Genomic DNA, 19,578 nt, shown 5'->3' with positions numbered 1-19,578 from the left:
ATGCGGCGTAGGTCACCCACGGCCGGTGGGCGGTCGCGAGTGCCCTGGAAGTTGGCAATGAAACGGTCGTGCATCTCGTTCCAGGAGGAGATCGAGCCTGAAGGCAGGTTTAGGAGCCAGGAGCGGGCACCATCCTTGAGAGCCATGGGGAACCAGTTCGGCATGACTTTCTCGTCGCCGTTGGCCGCCTCGATGATCAGCTCGTAGAGCTTTAGGAACTCCGCGGGGTCAGGGGTGCCGTCGTAGCGAGGAGGCAGATCTGGCTTGAACTTGCCCGGCCAGGCGACGGTACGTAGCTCATGGGTGAAGGTGCGGCAGCCTGCTGTGGTCACCGGGACTCTGCGCTGGTGGAGAACTTGTGCTTGATGGGGTCCACGCACCGCTGCCTCAGGCGGCACGCGGTCTTGCGGTGGTGGCGTAGGCAGCGCGGGGGCGTTTTCTCGCGGCCGAGGGACTTCTTGGCAGCTTCTTTCTTCTTGCGCGGGCACTGGACGCGGCGGGTCGCGCTGTGGGGCCGCGCGCCTGGGCGCCAAGACTCCGTCTTGGGGCAGAGGTGGTGGAGGCGCTCCATGGGCCACGCCGCCCGCGGCTGGCGGAGGGCGAGGCAGCGAGAGGGACGGCGCAGGGAAGCCCCCTGCGGCACTGACAAGCTCAGCGATGCGGTCGAGCCAGTCCTCGTAGAGGTCATCGACGGGGCGGTAGCACAGGAGCTCGCGCGCCATGCACAGAGCGGCCTGCGCATCCACGGGAGCGCGACGAGCGTGGGACGACGAACCGGCCGGGGTCAGCGATGGAGTGGCGGTGCGGCCGTCCCGCCGCACCGAGGGGTGCAGCGAGGATGCTTGCGGCTCGTTCTCCGCCGGGCCGGTGGCGGCGTTGGCGGCAGGCGACGGAGAACGACGGGGTGGCCCGCCGACGGGAGCCGTCTGAGCAACGCGGGCGGCGAGGGCAGCCCGGCGCTCAGCGCGAGCGCGGCGAGCGTCCGCCATGGGGATAATGAAGCAACGGGACGCGGAGCGACAGAAGGGAAGCTTCGGCGCACCACTACCTGGCACGCCAAATGTCGGATCTCGTGTTCCGGCAAAACCCTCAAGGTTCGAACACTGGGGTGCGCACGAAGATATCCCCCTACCGATCCACGTCCTAGCTTCACTAAGATCTCAAGGACCAACTCGACGAACTCGCAACACAAAGGACACAAGATTTATACTGGTTCGGGCCACCCTTATTGTGTAATACCCTACTCCAGTGTGGTGGTGGTGGATTGCCTCTTGGGCTGAGGATGAACAGTACAAGGGGAAGAACAGCCTCCTGAGGCGAGGTGTTCTTGTGCTTGGTGGGTGTGAGGATGAACTAAATGAGTTCGAGACCAGTTGCCTCCTACTGTGGTGGCTAATCCTATTTATAGAGGCCCTGGTCCTCTCCCCAAATATTGAGCGGGAAGGGAGCCAACAACGGCCAATTTGAAAGGGGATAGCTAGTACAGCTTATCCTGACAAAAGCAGTATTCGCCTGCAAAAGGCTCTGGTGGTGACGCCGCCTTGGGCTCCATGGTGACCTCCATCTTGCCATCCTACTGGTCTTGGTCTCGTTGCACTGATACGGAAACCTTTGCTTGACGCCTCGGTACTCTGCGCCTGCACTTGCTTCCTTAGCACCAAAGAGGAAACAAGGACACTACGCGCGCTGGCGCCCGCCTGGCGCCTGCCTGATCTTGATCGTCTTGGCTCACGTCACGAGAACCTCGCGAGGTTTGGCTTGCCTTGATCTCTCCGCCCCTCGCGAGCCAAACTGGTGAGGCCGCTCCCGAAGGTGTCTTGCGCCATCCACCTCGCGAGGCATGGCCCCTCGCGAGGGTCTTGAGTGCCTATTGGTGAAGATGGGCTGTACGGGCCCGCTCGCAGAGCCACGCCGTGGGCCGCAGACAGCCAAGTCTGGGGACCCCCGTTCCCAGAACGCCGACACCCGATGACAAGCCAAGTAATTTTTTCATACTTTTTATGTTCTCAAACCTTTTGAACTTTCACGCAATACATGAGCGTGAGCCATGGATATAGCACTATAGGTGGAATGGAAGGTGGTTGTCGAGAAGACAAAAAGAAGGAGATAGTCTCACATCAACTAGGCGTATCAACGGGCTATGGAGATGCACATCAATAGATATCAATGTGAGTGAGTAGGGATTGCCATGCAACGGATGCACTAGAGCTATAAGTTTATGGAAGCTCAAAATAAAACTAAGTGGGTGTGCATCCAACTTGCTTGCTCACGAAGACCTAGGGCAATTTGAGGAAGCCCATCGTTGGAATATACAAGGCAAGTTCTATAATGAAAATTTCCACTAGTATATGAAAGTGACAATATAAGAGACTCTCTATCATGAAGATCATGGTGCTACTTTGAAGCACAAGTGTGGTAAAAGGATAGTAACATTTCCCCTTCTCTCTTTTTCTATCATTTTTTTATTTTCTCTTTTTTGGGCCTTCTCTTTTTTTATTGGCCTTTTCTTTTTTTTCTCACATGGGAGAACGCGCTAATAATGAAGATCATCACACTTTTACTTTACAACTCAAAAATTACAACTTGATACTAGAACAAAGAATGACTATATATGGATGCCTCCGGCGGTGTACCGGGATGTGCAATGACTCAAGCGTGACATGTATGAAAGAATTATGAACGGTGGCTTTGCCACAAATGTGATGTCAACTATATGATCATGCAAAGCAATATGACAATGATGATGTGTGTCATAATAAACGGAACGGTGGAAACTTGCATGGCAATATATCTCAGAATGGCTATGGAAATGCCATAATAGGTAGGTATGGTGGTTGTTTTGAGGAAGGTATATGTCACATCCTAGCTAGTTCATGCATTAGAGTGTTGCATCATGTCTACTTTTCACAGAAAGTTGAAATGGGGATGACAGAAACCCCCAGCACCCCCCCTGAACACAACTAGGGTTTACTAAAATCCTTTTCAATGAACCTGAAATGCCTTTCATAAATGTTCACCATGTTTGGTCCTGGCTAAACCCTCTGCCAAAAATGGTTTCTTATTTTTGGGGGCTATTCTGGATTTTTGCACCAAGCCATAAGTATTTGCCTTTGGGCAATTTAAATCCTATAAATATTTTAAAATGCCCAAATAATCTTGAAGGTATTTTTAGGCTGTTGAGAATATTTTCAAATGTGCATCTGAATATTTTCAGGTTTTTCCTAAATGGAATAGTATTTCTACTATTTGAAAACACAGAACAGAAACAAATAAAAAGAAAAACAGAAAGCAGAGAGAGAATCTTACCTGGCAGCCCACTGGCCGGCCCAGCACTGTGCTGGCCCACGCCAGTCAGCTGCTTCCTCCCGCCAGAGCAGGCAGAGAGGTGACGCCGGCGTGCGCGAGCTCGCCACGGCGCCACCTGCTTGCCGCTTCGCCCGTGGACGAGCTGGGCGACCTCCACGTCGCGCCCCCGAGCCCCTGGACACCTCCATTCGCCCCCTGCACCTCTCCCTCGCCTCCCTCCACCATGGCCGACGCAGCCGCTGCCACCTCGCCGACGTAGCCGTAGCCACCGCCGTCTCCGCGTCACCTGACCGTGTCCAGCAGCTCCGCCGTCGCCTTCTCCTTCGAGCCGGTCGGGCCCCGAGCACCCGCTTGCCCCGAAGCCACTGCTCCGACCTCGCCTTCACCGCCCACCGCCGGAGATCCCCTTCGCCGTCACCACCGCAGCAGTTCGTCCCCGACAGCGCCGCCTAGCTCATCGTCTTTGCCGTGAGCTTCTGCCCCTTCCCCTTCCTCTCATTCTTGCTGCCGCCCTCTGCCTCGACCGCAACAAGCAGCACCGCACGCGCCGCTGCCGAGCCCGTCGCCGATGATGCTCCGGCCACCCAACGGGCACGCCACCATGCCCAACGAGTTCACCTCGTCACGTAGGCCACGTAGGACCTGGCCTTGAGCCTCCAAGAGCACCACAACGATGGGTCCGACCTCACCCGTACCCCGGCAGCGGCACAGCTCGTCGCCGGCGTCATTTCCGGCGACCCCGAGCTTCACCTCCACCACCAATCAACGCTGGTTGCTCCCAGCTACGCGTAGGTGCCCTCCGCCGCCCCTTTGGTCGCCGGAGGAGGAATCCCGCAGCCTCCGCCGCGTCTGGACGTCGCCGGCGGCTAAACGCCGTCGAGTCAGCGTGGTTTGACCACGGGTTTGACTCCCTAGAGTCACTGACAGTGGGGCCCGCCTGCTAATTAACCCGAGTTAGAGTTAAATTAATTCTAATTAGTTTAACTAACTAAAAGTGACACTGACACAGGGGACCCACACGTCAGGTTTGACCTGGACCGCCCCGTTGACCGCTGACGTCATCATGACACACTGCTGACGTAATAAACAATTTAATTACTGGAATTATTCTTATACAGGAAATTCCAGAAAATATCACAAACTTCAAAAAAACATAGAAAATAATCTATAGCTCAGAATGAAAAGATTTATATATGAAAAATGATCAGAAAAATCCATTCTATCCATCCGTACTGGTTTCATGCATGTTTAAGCAAATTAACCTGCTGTTTAATGCAGAACAAGATAAAGCACTAATAAGGGCCATTTATGAACTTGGAATATGAATCTTTGATTCAAAATAGTCCAAACCCATCTGGTCTTAGTTGCATTAGCTCAATACATCCATTTTGCCATGTCTCATGCATGCATCATATTGTTGCACTTTGCTTGGTGTTGATTGTGCTTCGATGTGTTCTTCGTGGTAGGTTCTGCCTCCGAGGATATTCACGAGTATCCAACTGAAGGGCAGTATTCCACCACCACTCCGTCAGGCAAGCAACCCATTGATCATTTTGATACAAACCCATCTTCTCGCTTCTGCTCTCATTTACTGCATTAAGACAACGCGATTCAAACTACTGTGTGTTGCGGTAGCTGAACCCACTTTCCTTTGCATGACCTGTCATTGCCACAGTAACTAGATGAAACCCACTAGCATGTGTAGGAGTTGATTGAGCCATGTTGTGTTCTTACAATGCTATGCTTGCTACGCTTAGAGTCGTGTCAGGTCTGGCTCATCAGGGCGATGGACTAGAGTGAAAGCATGTGTCGGTAATGAGAGTGAGGTGTTGAATACGTTTTGGTAAAGGTATCGATGAGAGGCCATGTAGGAGTACATGGTGGGTTGTTTCATTGAGACCGTCCCTAAGAACTGAGATCTGTATGCGTGATTTAAGATTCAGCTACTACCACGCATTGGGCCCGAAACCAATGGACCCCCTCGGCTTCTTAATCACCCTTGTCCTCTGTCCAGGAGTTGCACGTAGTTTCTGGTGTTTGTAGTAAGCTGGAGGCCGTGGACAGCGCTGACCCGAGGGGTGGGCTGTGATGCGGTAGGCTCGTGGCCCGGTGTACCGAGTCGCCCGTTTGGTGTCTCGGGAACCCTGCACACATCGTTCGGGGCCGTATGTGGAAACCTCGGCCGGACTCCCTGCGGATGGAACCTGAATAGGCGATAAACCTGGACTAGAGACTCGAGTGTTTAGGTAGGCTGTGGCCGACACACACGTTGGGCTTCCGCTTGAAGGTTGCCGAGTACATGTCGTGTAACGACGGTAAGTGGTGAGAGCGTGTGTGACAAAGTACACCCCTGCAGGGTATAAAACTATTCGAATAGCCGCGTCCGCGGAAAAGGACTACTTGGTCGCTTATGCAGTTCATAGACAAGTAAATGGATACTACTAAAAGCCTCAAGATAAGTGTGAGTACCGCGGATGGCTCTCTCGTGGGATGAAGAGGGAGGATCCACGGTGGAGTATTGAGATGGTGATTAGTGGACTCGTGTGCGAAAACTATTTTACAAGTGGTGTCTCGTAGGATAGCTTAGCCAAGAGTCAAAGCTGGCTTGCTGCAATAACTCCACTACCTTCTTGAGAATGTACATGTATAGTAGGATCTGTTGTAAGACTTGCTGAGTACCTTTGTACTCATGTTGCTTCAATTACTGTTTTCAGACGACAACACCGCCCCTCCGATGGGTTCTATGTAGAACTCGACGATGACGAGTGACTTGCCACCCAGGTGGTGATCTAAGCTTGTGAAGGGCCTACGTAGATAGACAGGCTTCGTCAAGCCTTCTTTCTTTCTAGTGTCTGTACCCAGACAAGTTGCTTCCGCATGTGCTTGTATGATTGTATGACTTGAGTGTCGGGTCATGTGACCCCTATCTGTATGAACATGTTATGTATGGCTCTCCGGAGCCCTTTAAATAAAGTACTTTGAGTTGTAGAGTTTTGTTGTGATGCCATGTTGTATTTACACATATCGAGCATATTGTGTGTATGATTGAAATGCTTGGTATGTGTGGGATCCGACAATCTAGTTGTTTATCCTTGGCAGCCTCTCTTATGGGGAAATGTAGTCTAGTGCCTCCTGGAGCCATAGTAGTCCGCTACAGCCCGGTTCACCGGAGTCCTGCTAGCCCAGCACTACTGCTCTGGACACTTGACTGGCCGGCATGTGTTTCACATCGTTCCTGTGTCTGTCCCTTCGGGGAAATGTCACGCGGTGACATCCGGAGTCCTGCCTAGCCTGCTACAGCCCGGGTTACCGGAGTCCTGTTAGCCCAGTGCTACAGCCCAGATTCACACGCTGCTGACCGACACGTTCGATGTTGATTCATGGATGCCTGTCCCCATACGTTAGTGCCACTTTGGGTTCACGACTAGCCATGTCGGCCCGGGTTCTCTGTCATATGGATGCTAGCGACATTGTCATATGCGTGAGCCAAAAGGCGCAAACGGTCCCGGGCCATGGTAAGGCGACACCCGTGGGAGTACCGTGCGTGAGGCCGCAAAGTGATATGAGGTGTTACAGGCTAGATCGGTGTGACTTAGAATCGGGGTCCTGACAGTATATGGTGGGTTTATGGTACCGGTGAAAGTTGCGCGGCACTAGAGAGGCTAGCATTGATGGAGGGGTGAGAGTGCGTATAATCCATGGACTCAATATTAGTCATAAAGAACTCACATACTGATTGCAAAAATCTATTAGTTATTGAAACGAAGTACTACGCGCATGCTCCTAGGGGTATAGATTGGTAGGAAAAGACCATCGCTCGTCCCCGGCCGCCACTCATAAGGAAGACAATCAAAAACTATCTCATGCTCCAACTTTGTTACATAACGGTTCACCATACGTGCATGCTACGGGACTCACAAACCTTAACACAAGTATTTCTCAAATTGACAATTACTAACTAGCATGACTCTAATATCACTATCTTCATATCTCAAAACAATCATAAGGAATCAAACTTCTCATAGTATTCAATGCACTTTATATGAATGTTTTTATTATATCCCTCTTGGATGCCTATCATATTAGGACTAAATTTATAACCGAAGCAAATTACCATGCTGTTAAAGACTCTCAAAATAATATAAGTGAAGCATGAGAGTTCATAAATTTCTATAAAATAAAACCACCGCCGTGCTCTAAAAAGATACAAATAAAGCATTAGAGCCAAATTGCCTAACTTAAAAGATATAAGTGAAGCATATAGAGTATTATAATAAATCACGATTCATGTGTGTCCGTCTCAAAAGGTGTGTACAGCAAGCATGATTCTGGCAAACTAAAAATCAAAGACTCAAATCATACAAGACGCTCAAAATAATATAAGTGAAGCATGAGAGATCAACAATTTCTTCAAAATAAAACTACCGCCATGCTCTAAAAAGATATAAGTGAAGCACTAGAGCAAACGACAAACTAATCCGAAAGATATAAGCGAAGATCAATGAGTAGTTGAATAATTATGTAACTATGTGAAGACTCTCTAACATTTAAGAATTTCAGATCTTGGTATTTTATTCAAACATCAAGCAAAACAAAATAAAATAAAATGACGCTCCAAGCAAAACACATATCATGTGGTGAATAAAAATATAGCCTCAAGTAAAGTTACCGATGGTCGAAGACGAAAGAGGGGATGCCTTCCGGGGCATCCCCAAGCTTAGGCTCCTGGTTGTCCTTGAATATTACCTTGGGTTCCTTGGGCATCCCCAAGCTTAGGCTCTTTCCACTCCTTATTCCATAGTCCATCAAATCCTTACCCAAAACTTGAGAACTTCACAACACAAAACTCAACAGAAAATCTCATAAGCTCCGTTAGTATAAGAAAATAAGTCACCACTTTTGGTACTGTTGTGAACTCATTATTTATTTATATTGGTGTAATATCTACTGTATTCCAACTTTTACATGGTTCATACCCCCCGATACTACCCATAGAATCATCAAAATCAGCAAACAACACAAAGAAAACAGAATCTGTCAAAAGCATAACAGTCTGTGGCAATCTGGATAAATCGAATACTTCTGTAACTCCAAAAATTCTTAAAAATTATTAAAATATAGGAAATTTGTATGTAAATCTTGTGTAAAAAATTCAGAATTTTATCACGCTTATGTGATATTTAACAATTCTGGGACTGAGCGCAAAAGTTTATGTTTTTCAGCAAGATCAAATCAACTATCACCATAAGCTATCCCAAAGGTCTTACTTGGCACAAACACTAATTAAAACGCAAAAACACATCTAACCAGAGGATAGATGAATTATTTAATACAAAACAGAACCTAAAAATCAAAAACAAAAATAAAATTGGGTTGCCTCCCAACAAGCGCTATTGTTTAACGCCCTTAGCTAGGCATTGATAATTTTAATGATGCTCACATGGAAGACAAGAATTGAAGCACACAGGGAGCATCATATAGTACGTGAAAAACCCATCTAAGTCTAACATACTTCCTATGCATAGGCATCTTATAAGCAAACAAATTATCAAGGCAAGCAAATCCTAGCATATGCAAGGAAGAAGAAAGAAACAATAGCAATCTCAACATAACAAGAGGTAATTTAGTAACATGAAAATTTCTAAAACCATATTTCCCTCTCTCATAATAATTACATGTGAGATCATAATCAAATTCAACAATATAACTATCACAAATTTTCTCCACATGCATGCAAAGTTGACACTCTTCCGAAATAGCAGGATTACCATAAAATAAAGTCATGACTTCTCCGAACCCACTTTTATCAAAAAAATTAATAAGATTGAATATTCTCTAGATATGTGGGATCTAAAGTCGACACTCTTCCAAATCCACTTTCAATTTTATCGAAAACATTATTATCAACCTCATATTCATCATGGGGCTTAAATAAATTTTCAAGATCATAAGAAGAATCACCCCAATCATGATCATTGCAACAAGTAGCAGACATAGCAAAATTAGCATCCCCAAGCTTAGGGTTTTGCATATCATTAACATAATTTACATTAATAGAATTGATAATAACATCATTGCAATCATGCTTTTCATTCAAAGATATATTGTGAATCACTTCATAAAGTACATCGTCACAATTTTCAGATTCATAGATTTCGAGCAAAACTTCAAAAAGATAATCTAGTGAACACAACTCACTAGCAATTGGTTCATAACTGGATCTCTTAAAAAGATTAGCAAGTGGATGAAGATCCATAAACCTTTGGTTCTCTGATTTTCAATAAATAAATAATTATTCCAATAAAACAAGCAAACGAGCCAAGTAAGACATAAAGGCAAACAAAAAGACGAACAGAAGAAGGGCGAATAGAAAAGGGCAAATCTTTTCAAAATTCGTTTTAGAAGTGGGGGAGAGGAAAACAAGGGGCGAATGGCGAATAATGTAATGCAAGAGATGAGAGTTTATGATGGGTACTTGATATGGCTTGACTTGGCGTAGAGCTCCCCAGCAACGGCGCCAGAAATTGGCAAGTTGGCGGGAGACAAATCTTGACTTGACTTGGCGTAAATCTCCCCGGCAACGGCGCCAGAAATTCTTCCTGCTACTTCTTGAGCTTGCGTTGGTTTTTCCCTTGAAGAGGAAAGGGTGATGCAACAAAGTAGAGATAAGTATGTCCCTCAGTTTGAGAACCAAGGTATCTATCCAGTAGGAGACAACACACAAGTCATTGAATACCTACACAAACAATCAAACAACTTGCACCCAACGCGATAAAGGGGTTGTCAATCCCTTCACGGTTACTTGCAAAAGTGAGATCTGATAAAGATAGATAAACGGTAAAGTAAATATTTTTGGTATTTTTGGTTTATAGATCGGAAAGTAAAAGATTGCAAAATAGTAGATCGGAAACTTATATGATGAAAAGTAGATCCAGGGGCCATAGGTTTCACTAGAGGCTTCTCTCAAGATAGAAAATAATACGGTGGGTGAACAAATTACTGTCGAGCAATTGATAGAAAAGCGCAAAGTTATGACGATATCTAAGGCAATGATCATGAATATAGGCATCACGTCCGTGTCAAGTAGACTGAAATGATTCTGCATCTACTACTATTACTCCACACATCGACTGCTATCAGCATGCATCTAGAGTATTAAGTTCATAAGAATGGAGTAACGCATTAAGCAAGATGACATGATGTAGAGGAATTAACTCAAAAAATATGATGAAAACCCCATCTTTTTATCCTCGATGGAAACAATACAATACGTGCCTTGCTGCCCCTACTGAAAGGATACCGCAAGATTGAACCCAAAGCTAAGCACTTCTCCCATTGCAAGAAAAACCAATCTAGTTGGCCAAACCAAACCGATAGTTCGAAGAGAATTACAAAAATATAAAATCATGCATAAAAGAATTCAGAGTAGATTCAAATAATATTCATAGATAAGCTGATCATAAATCCACAATTCATCGGATCTCGGCAAACACACCGCAAAAAAGTATTACATCGAATAGATCTCCAAGAACATCGAGGAGAACATGGTATTGAGAATCAAAGAGAGAGAAGAAGCCATCTAGCTACTAGCTATGGACCCATAGGTCTATGGTAAACTACTCATGCTTCATCGGGAGGGCAATAGAGTTGATGTAGAAGCCCTCCGTGATCGAATCACCCTCCGGCAGGGTGCCAGAAAAGATCCCTAGATGGGATCTCAGGGTTACAGAAGCTTGCGGCGGTGGAAAAGTGTTTTCGTTGATGCCTCTGTTGGTTTGGGGATATATGGGAATATATAGGCGCGGAAATTAGGTCAGGGAGTGCACGAGGGGCCCACAAGGGTGGGGGCGCACCCTCCGTCCTTGTCGCCGCCTCGTGGCTCTTCTGACTTCATCTCCAAGTCTCCTGGTTGTCTTCTGGTCCAAGAAGAATCATCGCGAAGGTTTTATTCTGTTTGGACTCCGTTTTGTATTCCTTTTCTGTGAAACTCAAGAACAAGGAAAAAAAGGAACTGGCACTGGGCTCTAGGTTAATAGGTTAGTCCCAAATATAATATAAAATAGCATATTTATGCATATTAAACATCCAAAACAGATAATATAATAGCATGGAACAATCAAAAATTATAGATACGTTGGAGACGTATCGGGGAGCACTGTTTCTGCCCCATAGACTATGGAGAAGGGAGTCTGGACGGTTGCTCGATTTGGTGTCATACGGAGGGACCAAAGAACCACCGGCAGCTCGTCAATCCAGCGTCTACCGCACTTTTGCAACTTATCAAAAGTCCTTGTCTTGAGCCCGCACAGCACTTCAGCATTCATCCTCTCAGCCTGTCCATTGCTCCTGGGATGAGCAACAGAGGCGAATTAAACCTTGCTTCCGAGGGTTTGAACATATTGCATGAAGACACGGCTTGTGAATTGGGTGCCGTTGTCAGTGATAACTCTGGCGGGTACTCTGAAACGACACACCAATCCTTTCAAGAACTTGATAGCTAACTGTGCGATTACCTTCCTCACAGGCTCTACTTCCGGCCACTTTGTAAACTTTTCAATTGCGACGTACAAGAATTCAAAGCCCTCGGTAGCACGGGGGTAGGGGCCCAAGATGTCGAGCCCCCACACCGAAAATGGCCATAATAAAGGGATCGTCTGGAGAGCTTGAGCAAGTTGATGTATGTTCTTGGAATGGAACTGGCAGGCTTCACATCTGGTGACAAGCTCAATCGCATCTTGGAAGGCCGTGGGCCACTAGAAACCTTGCCGAAAAGCTTTTCCAACCAAGGCTCTTGATCCAATATGGGAGCCGCACACGTCTTTGTATATTTCTGCCAACAGTTCCTTCCCCTCTTCCCGGCAAATGCACTTCAATTACACACCATTGGGCCTTCTTCTCTACAATGTGCCATCGACAAATTGGTACATACTGGCCCTCCGGGCTAATCTTTTGGCTTGTTCTTGTTCCTCGGGAAGTTCCCTAGTTTGGAGGTAGTGGACTATGTGTTGTGCCCAAGTTGGATCTTGAGGGTCGGCAACAAGGACAAACGGCACCTCCTCATTCGTGGGAGCGCATATCTCAACCACAAGAACTTGTGGTTCAGTGGGAGGGTGTTGCTCACCAGGCGAAGTGGAGTTATCCCCAACAGCCTCTCCACCGTGGGCTTTGGGAAGCCCTGCCGGGAGATGCTTGCCGGAGTCCAATTTCCTCCTTTTTCTGGCCGCCATTATCGGGGATACCGAGGGTTCAGTCAGGTGGAGAACAAAATTTTCTGGTTCTACAGGAAGTTTTTGTGCAGCGCATTTTGAAAGATGGTCAGCAATGCTGTTTTCCGCACGCGGCACGTGCTCTGTTTGTAATCCATCAAAATGCTCTCCTAGCTTCCTCACTTCCTCTACATATGCTTCCATTAATGGGCTCTGGTAATCCTTGTTTACGTGTCTCACTACGAGCTGCGAGTCTCCATGAATGATCAACTTCTTAATTCCCAACTCAGTTGCAATTCTGAGCCCTGCAAGGAGCCCTTCATATTCTGCAGTGTTGTTGCACTACTACAGGATGGTCCAAACGCGGCACTACGATCAGAGACCCTTTGATGAAACTGTGTGCGATGCCATAATCGCAAACGCTAGTGTAAAAAACCGTCAAAAAAGGTGCAAAACGTTTGCGATGACGGATGCATCAAACACGGTTCAGATTTTAGTTGCGTGTGCGATGCAGTGCATACGGTTCAGCTCAATTAACTGTTTGGGATGAGGTGGAACAAAAGAAATGGGCAGCCAGATGAAGGTGTGTGCAATATATAGCATACGGTTCACTGGGATGAACTGTGTGTGATTAGGCAACACAATGGAAACGGTTCAACTGAACAAGATGTGTGTGATACGCGACAAACAGGTCCGTAATCTGAAATGTGTGCGAAGACCAATAATAACACACACAATTGCTGCTAATAAGCCGTGTGAATTGCTCTGTCTACAGTAGAATAACATGTATATATATAACTGAAATAAACATCCAATTACATAAGTGACTATACAGATCATTCGCACACACCTCAATAAACAATTGCATGCATTCTAAAGTAGGAGAAACGATCGCCTAGTCATCTACTTCTTGTGACGCTCCCGCCACTGCTATGTGGCTCGATCCCTCGTCTTTGTCAGGAAAAAGACACTTCCTCATGTCAACGATCCGCCTGTACATCTCGTAGCTTGTGTACGCATCCATGGCCGCGTACTTGACATGTTGTTCATCCAGTCTCTTATGCCACACACTGTGCCAGGCGTTCTTGTCCTTATTGCTCTCATTCTTCATCTTCGCGTAGTAGGGGTTGATGATGGCCAAGGCGAGGTCAACCAGGGAGTTCGGTTTGTTTTTGTCACTGCCCCAGACCTTGTAGTGGTGCTGGATGTTGACAAGATTCGGGCATTTCAAGTCCGAAATCTTGAGCGCTTTTTGATCATTGGTGGTGTCCATCGTAGCGAAACTGTAGTCGGAGCTGTTGATAAACTTGCAGAAACACTCGCAAGGCCTTGTGGCAAGTTGGAAGTGGTTGACGAGGACGTCATGTCGCACGCTCAACTGGGCGACGACAACCTTCTGCTCGTGCCCGGCACGACCGATGGTGTACTCGAGGTCGAAGCCGACCACTCGGTACTTGTCCTCGGCAAGGAACTGCTCCATAGTTTGGATGGAGCTCTCCACCGAGACTGGATTGTTTGTGTACACCACCGAGAGGGCCTTCCCCCTCACTTGGGTGTCCACTACGTGATGCGTGGTGCATTGCCCGCCGTTGTCGTCGTCGACCGCTGGGAGCGCCATTGGAGCCACGAGGAGCGCCATTGGAACCGCTGGATGTCCTCTCTGTATGTATCCTCGTGGGTGTGCTTATTGTGTCGTGTGAGACGAGAGATGAAGGTAAATGGCCGCACGAATAAAAGGGGGCCGCGCGGCGTGGATTCTCGGCGCGTCCGCATGGCAGTTTTTGCAGCGGGTAACTGCATCGTCGCGCCGCGCCCGGCGCAACCGCTGGCACACGAACGTGCGTGATCATGCGCCGGCCCCAAACACTGGCAGCACGCGTGGAGGGACGAGGGCAGAGCACCCTAAGGGACACGAGAGCAGAGCGCGCGCGGCGGGACGCGAGCAGAGCGCACCGCGGCCGCCTGAACCACATGCATAGAGCAGTTGAACACGCAGGAAATGGTCGCCTACAAGCCGGCCGACAGTTGCGTCGCTGCGTAGAGAGCGGCCGTGTGGTACCACCTCCGTCTAGTCTATAGTCTCCTTTATATTCCGTGCCATACTTTGCCCTCAAATTTAACCAACAAAATGTTAATGCGTGTTTTAAAAATTATATAATTGGAAACTATGTTCAAATACAAATCCAACTATATAATCTTTGGCGACATGCATTCGTATTTTATTAGTTAAATCATACTTATAAACCAGGACGGTGGTATAGTAGGTAATTAAATCACAAACGCTTTTTTTATTAACCGTATGTGTACGTGGCCTTTCGTCCTCCTCTCGCACGTCTTGACCCCATTGCCGCAGATGGCTTATAGCGCAAGCTTGCGCAGCGCGTGGGGGCGTTCTTTTTGCCAAAAGGTGGCGCCAATGAATCATCGGTGAGCCCGTTCCCGCACAACCTCGCAGGTTCCCGCACAAGCTTCCCGCCCGACTCGGTGAAGTCTCCCAAAATCCCAATGCTTACCGGCCTGCTATAATAACCCTCACGGTCGGCGAGTCCTGCGTTGCATTTTCCCCTCTCTCTCTGTAGCTTATCTCGTCTGCTTCTCCCATAATCGCCAATGGCACCGGTCCGTCGTCGTCGCTCAGCCACTCCACCGACATCAGAGGACAGCTCCAGCTGGGAGGCTACACCGCGGCGGCGCAGTCCCCGGTGTAGTGTAGTGCGCGTGGCGTCCCTATTGGGTCTGCGCAGAACACCCACCACACGCTCTGCCACCGTTGCCGCCACACCACCGTCGAAAGCCAGGGCCATCGCCCGCTCCACCACCGCGGCCCAAAGGCGGGAGGTGGCCGTCATGGCCGCTACCCCACTGCCGGCCACTGTGGCCATCACCCGCTCCGCCACCGCCACCCGAATGCGGGAGGTGGTGGTCGTAGCCGCCACCCCGTTATCGGCCGCCGTGGCTGCCAGCCCACCTTCGACCGCCGGGGTCATCACCCGCTCCGCCACCAACGTCCGAAGGCAGGAGGCGGAGGTGGATGCCCACACGTGCATCAGCGACCTTCGCGCTACATCGATTCAACTTCAATATATGTAGCTAACTCTCTATTGCTTTATTGCAATCCGCTCTGCGCCACTTACTCGGGACTATATAGTTCTGTCTTTAGACTTATACTCTTCCTTCTCTCGTTTACTCAGACAGATGAGACTTTCCTTCTGCTTGGCCGCCTACTGTTCTAGCTCTCCGATGTTTCCTGCGGGAGGAGGAGGAGCGCCTCGTCGAGCACGCAAAGAGCCTTACCGCCGCCGTGGCCGCGGCACACGCCGCCTCAGAGGAGAGGAATCAGGAGATCTACGAGGAGAACCACCGCTTCGAGAGGGGCCGTCTGGAGCGGCAGAGGGCGTTCGAGGTGAGCGTCGCTGAAGCTGCATTAGCGGCAGGAACCGCATTGCGGTTGCCCAGCTCGTCGGTAGGCTCCTCCTCCACTGCCTCTTACTGAGCGCGTTCGGCAGAGGAGAGGCAGCCGGAAGTAGTACAAAGCCCCTCCGCATTTTGTTCAGTTCATCTGACTATACATGTGGTGGAACTGTACAACGTACTTCAAATTAGCAAGTATATATAGATGAACTAGCTATTTCAGTATGTGGTTGGCAACCATTGGGGAAAAGTTTGGTCGGTTCAGCTTTCGAGTTGAACTTTTTGTATAAATTAAGAACGACTACTTAATCTATGAATGAAATCTATGCTTAATTACTAAATTTTAGTTGCAAAAATTAGATACTGCTAGTGATTTTTAGCTTCATATTTTGACAAATCGCAGTGTTACAAGGATTGACAAATCTTACCAAATTGTTTGTACGTGGTTGCACACGGGTCATCCAAAACAACCGTTTGCGTTGAAGGGATGCACAAATCCTGCGCTGCTCTCACTTTGCATACGGGTGTTCTATCTAAAACGTTTGCGATTAAGAGCTGCAGAAATCCTGCTCGGCACATTTTATCTTGGCTTCCTGGGGAAGTTGCCGGTTTGCATACGGGTGTTCTAACTAAAACGTTTGCGATGAGTTTCTTATATTTAAAAAGTGAATTAAACTACGGCTTGGGCGCCATTAATGGAGAGGATGCAAGTAAGGCGGGCGGCCATGGAAGTCAAAGGGCTCGCTTCCCAGTAAGCTGCGTAGCGTACAGCTTGCACGCTTCCCGGTGAGCCTGCGCACTCGAGGACAGCTTGCACGCCTCTCGGTCAGCCTGCGCACCGGAAGGAGCTCGCACGCCTCCCGTTCAGTCAAGGTCAAGCAGTTGTCCGCACGGCACCTCCTACAGCCATTAAAATCAAGACACGTGGCGTCACGTGAATGGTTAACAGAATTTTGGATTTACTATAATTTAAAAACCAGGCATCTCAACATTTTGACGGCAATCAACGGTGCCCTAGTGTTTGAAATTCATTCCCATTTCTTGCATGGGACCTAAGCATGCACCCAAGGACACAGATTTGATTTTTCAACCAATTTATATGCACTGGAGCATGTGCATGTAGTTCAAATGTGAATTATGCACATAAATGCACTGAAAACTCAGTTAATGCATAAAAATGTCCAAACGAACCCCGAAAAATCACAAAAATTCACACAACACTCCTGTTGTTCTATGTTGACATGAGAAAAAATTTGAAAGCAATAAGAGTCAATGGATATCGTATCGTCCCCAAAGGTGGGACGTTCCCTACCGAAAACCATCATGCTTGTTGTGAGAAGCTCCGGTTTGTGGGAAGCATATACCCAAACCTGCCCCAAATGGGACAAAATTTGTACCACGGCATATTGATGCCGCTCCATGATAGCATGCCAAGTTTCACGAATTTCAGACAAGTTTTGGATTTACTATAATTTAAAAACCAAGCATCTCAATGTTTGCCGGCAATCAACGGTGCCCTGGTGTTTGAAATTCATTCCCATTTCTTGCATGGGACCTAAGCATGCACCCAAGGACACAGATTTGATTTTTCGACCAATTTATATGCACTGGAGCATGTGCATGTAGTTCAAATTTGAATTGTGCACATAAATGCATTGAAAACTCGGTTAATGTATAAAAATGTCCAAACGAACCCCGAAAATCACAAAAATTCACACAACACTCCTGTTGTTCTATGTTGACACGAGAAAAAAAATTGAAAGCAATAAGAGGCAATGGATATCGTTTCGTCCCCAAAGGTGGGACGTTCCCTACCGAAAACCATCATGCTTGTTGTGAGAAGCTCCGGTTTGTGAGAAGCATATATCCAAACCTGCCCCAAATGGGACAAAATTTGTACCACGGCAAGTTGATGCCGCTCCATGATAGCATGCCAAGTTTCATGAATTTCAGACGAGTTTTGGATTTACTAGAATTTAAAAACCAGGCATCTCAATGTTTTGCCGGCAATCAACGGTGCCCTGGTGTTTGAAATTCATTCCCATTTCTTGCATGGGACCTAAGCATGCACCCAAGGACACATATTTGATTTTTCGACCAATTTATATGCACTGGAGCATGTGCATGTAGTTCAAATTTGAATTATGCACATAAATGCATTGAAAACTCAGTTAATGCATAAAAATGTCCAAACGAACCCCGAAAAATCACAAAAATTCACACAACACTCCTGTTGTTCTATGTTGACACGAGAAAAAATTTGAAAGCAATAAGAGGCAATGGATATCGTTTCGTCCCCAAAGGTGGGACGTTCCCTACCGAAAACCATCATGCTTGTTGTGAGAAGCTCCGGTTTGTGAGAAGCATATACCCAAACCTGCCCCAAATGGGACAAAATTTGTACCATGGTATGTTGATGCCGCTCCATGATAGCATGCCAAGTTTCATGAATTTCAGACGAGTTTTTGATTTACTAGAATTTAAAAACCAGGCATCTCAATGTTTTGCCGGCAATCAACGGTGCCCTGGTGTTTGAAATTCATTCCCATTTCTTGCATGGGACCTAAGCATGCACCCAAGGACACATATTTGATTTTTCAACCAATTTATATGCACTGGAGCATGTGCGTGTAGTTCAGATTTGAATTGTTCACCTAAAATGGCTAGAAAACCAATTTAATGTATAAAATGTTCAAACGAACCCTGAATAATTCCAATTCTTTTACGACACACATATAGTTGCATGTTCACTCCAGATAAAAGGTCTAGCAATTCAAACACCGTCCATTACCGCTGTGACCCCATTATGTAATTCAAATCAAGATGAAAAATCAAGTAGATCGCACATAGTTTATTATCAGCAACCGTGTGAGATGCAGCACAGAATATCCTGGAGCACCGTTGGTGTATAGTACGCCTATGGCGTATGCGAGAAGGTGCGTCGGCTACAGTCCACAGCAGGCGTCTCAAGCACACTAGCTCGCTCCCCAAATATCATTTCACTATTCAATCGTCGCCAGTGAAAGATGGGCACGTGGACCCGCGTCGTGAGGGCAATTTCGGTGGCCCACTCCGGCGAGAGCGCGGCCGCGGCCGACATGCGCGTGCTAACAAGGTGCATAAGCACGGCCACAATATGCGATCGAGCGGCAAAGGCAGCCCAAACGGCCGCTGTTTCTTCTCAGGTGGCGGCAGCAACATCTGCCTCAGGGATAGCAACTGGCGAGAGCGGCACAGCAGCTGTCCGTTCCGCAGCGGCGGCCTTAGCACTGATGGAGGCCGCCCACGACCATGTCGAGGCCGCCCACGCCCAGCTCCTGGCGGTCACCGCACAAATTGATCGAAGCTTCTCTGACAACGGTCGGCAACCCACGGCCTAAGAGCTGGCAATCGCCGAGAGCGTTCGAGCAGCCACCCGTTCCTCCGCCGCATACCTTGCGACGACGGAGCCCGTCCAAGCCTAGATCGCATCCGCCCACGCCCAGCTCGTGGTGGCCTTTTCCAAAGAGATGGCGGACGCGGATGGCAAGATGCTTGCCGAGTATGGTGCGATGGATGCCATGGAGCCCCTTCCCTAGGAGACCGTCGGGCGCAAGCTGGACATGGAGGTGGCGGCGGAGATCGACGAGCACCAGCCGTAGTAGTACTCTTTGTT

Source organism: Triticum aestivum, chromosome 6D (assembly GCF_018294505.1).
Source record: "Triticum aestivum cultivar Chinese Spring chromosome 6D, IWGSC CS RefSeq v2.1, whole genome shotgun sequence".
Lineage (NCBI taxonomy): Eukaryota > Viridiplantae > Streptophyta > Magnoliopsida > Poales > Poaceae > Triticum > Triticum aestivum.
This window is presented reverse-complemented; position numbering follows the sequence as displayed.